The sequence below is a fragment of the Cavia porcellus genome, unplaced genomic scaffold (genome assembly GCF_034190915.1).
Source record: "Cavia porcellus strain 051 isolate PalLab524CR breed Dunkin Hartley unplaced genomic scaffold, mCavPor4.1 scaffold_17, whole genome shotgun sequence".
In the NCBI taxonomy this organism is placed as follows: domain Eukaryota; kingdom Metazoa; phylum Chordata; class Mammalia; order Rodentia; family Caviidae; genus Cavia; species Cavia porcellus.
In genome coordinates, this window is record NW_026947500.1 from 1,051,023 (window position 1) to 1,058,035 (window position 7,013).

The window sequence follows — 7,013 nt, forward strand, 5'->3', positions numbered from 1 at the left end:
ATTCCTCTCTCCTTTCCTCTTCTCTCCTTCCCTCCTTTTTCTGTCCTTTATCTCCCTTCTAGATTTCCTTTATTTGTCTACATCTATTTTAACATTTTCATTGTAGTTTCTCTTAATCTCAAAGGTCTGTTTGTATTTTTATGAATGTTCCTTTTAGAGCTTAACATTTTGTGTGTATAAAAGCGATATAATGTACCCTCCAAAGATTTTTTTGGGGAGGAAAATGTTTTCTTCTTCTGTGAAATTTCTTTGTTTGTCCATTTCATGCAGGCTCCAATATCCAGGAAGGTCTCTTCAAATCTGCTGGCCTTGTATTTAGGAGTGAGCATTGAGAAGATTGAGAAAGTCGTTTTATTGGTGGCTATAGTGTAATGATGGACTTCACTGGAAAGTTGCAAGTTTCTGACCTTTTAATTAAAGTCTCCAGAGACCAACATCCAATCTTCAGGTTCCAAGAAATACATTTAGATACAGGCTTTCTGGGACCCACAAGGGTACCACTGTTTATCATGTAGACTTTCACCTCCTCTCCTCTCTGCTTTCTGTCTGACACTTTCAAGGCTGACCCACGAAATGCGCTTTTTCCAGAGAATTCATTCCTTATATCTTGAAGGGGAGAGGAAAATAGAATATCAAGGAGTCAACTACTCTAATTATTCTTTAGCCAGATCATACATTTTAGGCTTCTGCATCACCTCCTACCTTCTGGAATGCTTGAGTCTCATGATAGCCTTGTGCCTCCCCATCTTCTGTGTTGCTGGCTTCATATCTTTCTGCCTACCAAGGCAATTTTTAAGTCTAAGCTGAGGTATTGTATCCTCTAAACTCTTGGAATAGTGGATCTGATGTCTTGTCTTCTGTTTGTCTTAATTGAATAATGACTGAAACATTACTTCATTTAATTAGATTTACAAAGAGAATCGAGGTCAACCAGTGTGATCAATATACTGTGCTTAACTAGAACCCTCTCTGTATTTTGCTTTCTCTTCTCTCTAGACTCAGCATTTATGTTAAAACTAATTGCCATATTTATTTGAAATAGTATTCTTCAAACTTTAGTATGCATCAGAACCATTTGAAGAGCTTGTGGAAACACAGAGTGCTGTGTTCACTCCCAGACTGTCTCTGATGCAATAGTTAGGGGAAGGGCCTAAAAATTATAATTATTTCTAATAAGGTTACAAGCAATATTGAGGTTTCTGGTTTGGAGAGCACAATTTGACATAGAGAGCTCTCTATATAGATCATATTAAAATATATAGAGAGATTATATGTCATATATATATATATAAGCTCATTTACACCATGTGAAAGACGTTCTTGATTATGGAAAGCTTTTGTTTAACCCAAAGTTCCCCTTCTTCCTCTCCATTTTATACCTTCTTCTCTTGTTATACTAATCACTTTGGATAAGTCAAATGTTTGAATTCCTTTGAATGAAGTAAACTCTTTGGCCACATAGCAGCTGTTTTAGAACTCATTTTTAGATTCTTCTTCCTCAATCCTTGCTTTCTCTGAACCCTTACTTCCTACCTTTTTCCTTTTCTGTTCCTTCTTCTTCATTGATATAACCTAATCTACTTCTTGGTTATATAAAGACATGATGAATTGAATTGAAGATGCCTTGCCATGTGCATTCAAGCAGTAAAGCATAGGTTCAAATAGCTTTCCTCAAAAACTCTGAATGTATTCATTCATGAACTGGTCATGTAATGCATGGCAGGTGCATTTCTGAAGTTAGGCATCTAGATTATAATGACATATTTGAGTTTGTATGCCTGATTTATTTCACTTAACATTATATTCTCATGTTACATCCATTTACCTATGAATGCCTCAAGTTAATCTTTCTTTATGGAACCCAGTACTCCATAAAAATGTGTAAATACCACATTTTTCTTATCTATTCATCTGTTTATGAATATACACTATCTTCAAGATATAGCTATTATAAATTGTGCTGCTTTAAACTTGTGACATGTGCTATACAAAGTACATACAAATAACTATGGAAAATATCTCAGATGTTATTTTATACTATGTTTGTATGTAAGCATAGGATAATAAATTTTGAAATATTCTAGTTTTATGTCACTGAGCTATGGCTGCAGACATAATTTAGGCTTAACTTCCAGAAAACAGCTAACAATGCTTTTTATCTTCTTAGGTGAATTTGACACAGTATGCCTGAGACCATTCCTCCTGTGAATGTTTTATTATTTATACTGAGATTCATTAGCCACTGTTTTTCTCACTTATCCACACCTGTGAAATTTATCTAATTTATCCATATTGGATTGAAAAAAACACTGGAATACTATATTGTTGAGATTTTTTTATCATTCCAGGATATGAATGAAAGTATTGTAAAAGATAAATTAATGGAATATCATTAGTAACTTTATTGCAGCTGTATGTTAAGCAATTGAGTCAGAGTCTCCATTAATTACACACCAGGTTATATTGTCTCATCCTGTGCTTCTTTCTGATCAGACTTACTCAATTTTCATAGCATTGACATTTGTAGAGAGATTGATAATGACTGGACACGATCAGTTATCAAAGATAGTAAGAGATTAAAGTTACCTTTTAATGACAATCTATGACATTAACCTAGTAGAGGAGTTCAATAAATCAATAACCTAAAATATATTTATGGTGGAAAACTACAATGCTACACTTTCAGCAAAGGGTGTGTCATGTTGACAGAAATCAATCAAGAAAATGTTGATATTTGTGTAGGTCAAGTCCAGAATGTCTTCCAATGGCCTCACGTGCTCACAGGCTGAGGTTTTGGAAGGTGATTGAACTGTGCAACCCTTGAACTCATCAGTGGAGTAATCATTGGATGAATTCTGAGATAAATGTCTTGTTGGGAATTGGAGTCTGTTTGGAAAAGACAAATCATTGGAAATGTTACCTACATGTTCCTCTCTGAATTGTTTTTCTTCTCCTTGCTTCTTGACCATCATGAAATAGGCAGTGTTCCTCCTCTAGGCCCCACCTCCATAGCATTCCTGGTCCAAAGTCAGCCAACCATGGACTTTAGCCACAAGGCAAAATAAATGGCTCCTCCAAATTATAGATTTGTACCAGCAAAGAGATAAGTAACTAAGACAGATTACAACTACATTTTAGATCAAATAGACCTAACAAACAAATACAGACCATTCTATCCAATAAGAACACAATACTTATTCTCCTGGCACATACCTGAAACATTCTTCACAACAGATTACATTTTAGGCTATAAAGAAAGTGTTAACATATCTAATAAAGAAATCAAATCAAGCATCTTTTCACACACCTTGGTATGAAGCAAGATATTTGAGACAATTTTCAACCAGAAATTAAACATACTTTTGCTAACAAATAGGTTAATGAAGAAAGTGAAAGAGAAATTAAAAACATTTGAAGACAAATAAAAATATACACTATATCAAAACCAGTGGTAGGCAACAAAAGTTATTCTAAATGAGACATTTATAGCAATAAGTGCCTATATCAAGAAGAAATATTTCAAATAAACAACCTGATATTTTACTTATGTTGGTTACTTTTTCTCATTTCTGGGACAAGATATCTGACACTCAAAGTTAAAGGAGGAAAGGTTTATCTATCTCACAGTTTGTGGAGATCTCGGTTCATATTCAACTGGCTTCAAGTTAGAGTGGCACGTGGCAGAGGGCAACAGTTAATTAATGCCAGCAGAAAACAGCAAAATCAGCAAGAGCAAAAAGGGAGGAACACGAAAGAAGACTTTCACTTACGTTGTACATAGTCTGCCTCCCCTAGGGTTTGGCGTAGTACTTACACCCATAATCCCAGCATTGGGCCATTAATCAGTCACAAACTCTAGAAGCCTGTTCCCATGACTACATGAGGCTTGGCAGGGGTGTCATCCAGATACATAACATTGTACCACTGGCTTCCCAAAGACTCATGCACGGTTTTTATACAAAATACATTTAGTACATCTCCAAGAGTTGCCAAAGTCCTAAGAGTTGGTGAAAAGTCCAAACCCCAAGTCTCCTCCAAGATCTAAGGCAAACTTATATCTGTGAGCCACTGTACAAATGAACAGTTAACATTTCCAAAATTCAGAGGCATAAAATAAACATTGCAATTCCAAAAGGTACAAACAGGAGTGTACAAAGGAATGGAACCAAAGCAAGTTCAAAATCCAGCAGGGCAAGTATTAAGTGCTGTATTTTCATGTGGAACATCCAAAGCAATCTGTGGCAAATTGTGAGCTTCCAAAGATTTGTGTGGCTCTGCCCTTACAATACTTCCAGTGGCTGTAGCTCCCACAGCTTCTCTCTTGGGCTCACTTTTTCCCTTCCTTGCAAGTTTCCTCAGATGATTCATATTCCTGGTTTCTCCAAACTTCTAAGGTCTCCACTGCACTTTTGGCTTCACTCTCACCACTTCACACATTGACATCTCAGAAGCACACTTTCCTGGGATCCCAGAGCTTATTCTGAAAACTAAGTGGAAGGCTTTTTAACCCCAGAATTCTATTCTTCATACACTTAAAAACAGTGCCGCATGGGTGATGCCAAAGTCTGCTACCACAGGAGCTATGCTTCTTTCTTGGCTGTAGCGGTGGAATGCCTGGATTTCTGGGCATTCTGACACTGATTCTTATGAACAAATTCTCTACACCATTCTGGAACCTGGTGTAGCCACTGTTGCCATTCTAAAACATAATGTGGTTGCTGCTGTTCTGGAACATGATGCTTTCTTCTCAAAGCGAAGTCTTTCACTTCTGCAGTTTTGACGTTGTAAAAGGTGAAGACTTGCTGCTTCTTGTGATGCCTCCAGCCATATTTGATATTCTCTTGTTTTTCCTTAGCAGTCAAGAACTTTGCAGCTCTATCTTTGCAGTCCACAGCTTTAATGTAGCTTTTATTATGGACAAATTCACAATGTTTTAAATTACTCTGCTGGTCTCTTTGATCTTGATTTACAACATAAATCTGGCTAAAAGCCCCCAACAATAGCCATGCCACTGCTTCAACATTAGACTGCCATAAAATTTCTTCTGCCAGATTAATTAGTCTATCATCCTTAATCTCAGTCTCAGGCAAACTCTCTGGACATGAACAAAATGCAGACAAACTTTCTGCCAAGTCATAACACACATCATCTGGAGTCCAACAGCCAATGAGTCCTTCTTTCCAACAGAAACTTCCCAGGCCTGGTTTTTACTGGTTTTCTGGTCTTCTGGCCTCTGATTAGAATCTCATATTATGAAACAGCCTACTCTTTCCAGCTCTACTCTTTCAGATGACATCTCCAAACCTTTCCAAACTCTCCCTACAAGCCACTGCCAAAGACTCTTGAACCACATGGTCAGGTACAGTCACAGCAATGATCCTACTTCTCTGATACCAAATTCTGTGTTAGTTACTTTTCTTTTGTTGCTGACACAAAATACTCAATTCCCAGAATTAAGGAAGAAAATGTTTATTTAGCTGATAGTTTGTGGAGGTTTCAGTCCATTATCAGCTGGCTCCAAGGCCAGGTGGTGTAGTAGAAAGCCAACAGTTCATTCAGTATTAGACAGCAAAAGCAACAAGAACAAAAAGGGAGGGGCAAGAGAGAAGACTCTTTCTGTCCTTTGTATTGTATGTGGGCTACTTATCCTAGAGTGGATGTAGCACTCATACCCATAATCCCAGCATTGGACCATGAATCAGTCACTAATTCTAAAAACCTGCCTGCACAACTACATGAGTCTTTGGCGGGGGTCAGAGGTGGAATGTTATGGTTTATGTATTTTGTCTCAGCCATGAGAGAAGAGTAACCAACACAGTAAAGAGAAAGAATAACAAAAAATAAGTTCCAAGTGGGAATCATGCAGGAAATAATGAAAAGAAGAAATGAAAGTGACTAGAGAAGAGGTAGAAAACATCAGTTAACTTAAAAATTAATTTAATGAAAAAAAAAACTGACAAATCTTTAGTTAAACTCACTAAGAAAATGGAAGAAGAAAACTTAAAACTGATACCACACTAATACAAAAGATCACAAGATAATACAATACACAATCATACCCAAACAAATAAGAAAACCTAGAAGAAATAAATAAATTTCTAGGAACAACCTACCAATTTGAATAGTCCAATAATAAGGTGATTAAATAGGTAACAGGACCTCTGCCATCAAGGAAAAAAAAAACAATCTTCACTTCCAAATTTTATAAAATGTTTAAAGTCAAACTAATACTAACATCTTCCAAATTCTTCTAAAAAGTTGAAAAAGAAGAAATTCTTCCATATTCATTTTATAAGACCATTACTACTCTAATGCCAAAGCCAGATGAGGACAAAAGAAAATTAGCAGCCAATATCTCTCACAAACATAGTTATAAAAACTTCAATAATATTCCAGCAAAGAGAACTTAGTAACATACTAAGAATATTCACCCAAAAGCAAGTGAAAGTTATTCAGTGGATAGTTTAATATATGAAAACCAATAAACATGATAAATCACAGTAATATAATGAAGGACAAAACACAGATCATCAACTCTATTGATGTAAAAGAAGCATTTAAGAAAATTTAATGTGTTGTATAATTTAAAAACTCCCAACAAATTAGGTTATCTAATGAATGAACCCCAGCATAAGAAAATCTATGTAAACTCACAAATGATATCATAGACAAGATTAAAAATAAAAGCTTTTCCTTTAAGATCAGGAATGACACAATTATGTTTTCTAGTAAACAGTTTTATCTAGAGAAATTAGGTATTGGAAAGCAGTAAAAGACTTCCATACTTGAAAGGGAGAAGTAAAATTGTCATTGTTCATAGATGTCCTGATACGTAGAAAACCTTGAAAACTCCCCTCCAAATTGTTATTACTAACAAATTTCATAAAATTGAAAAAATAATCCACAAAATTTAGTTTTTATATACTAATAATGAGCCATCTAAAAACAGAAAACAAGAAATAACCTGTCACTAAAACTAAAAAGCAAATAAAACATTTTGAAATCAATTTGAC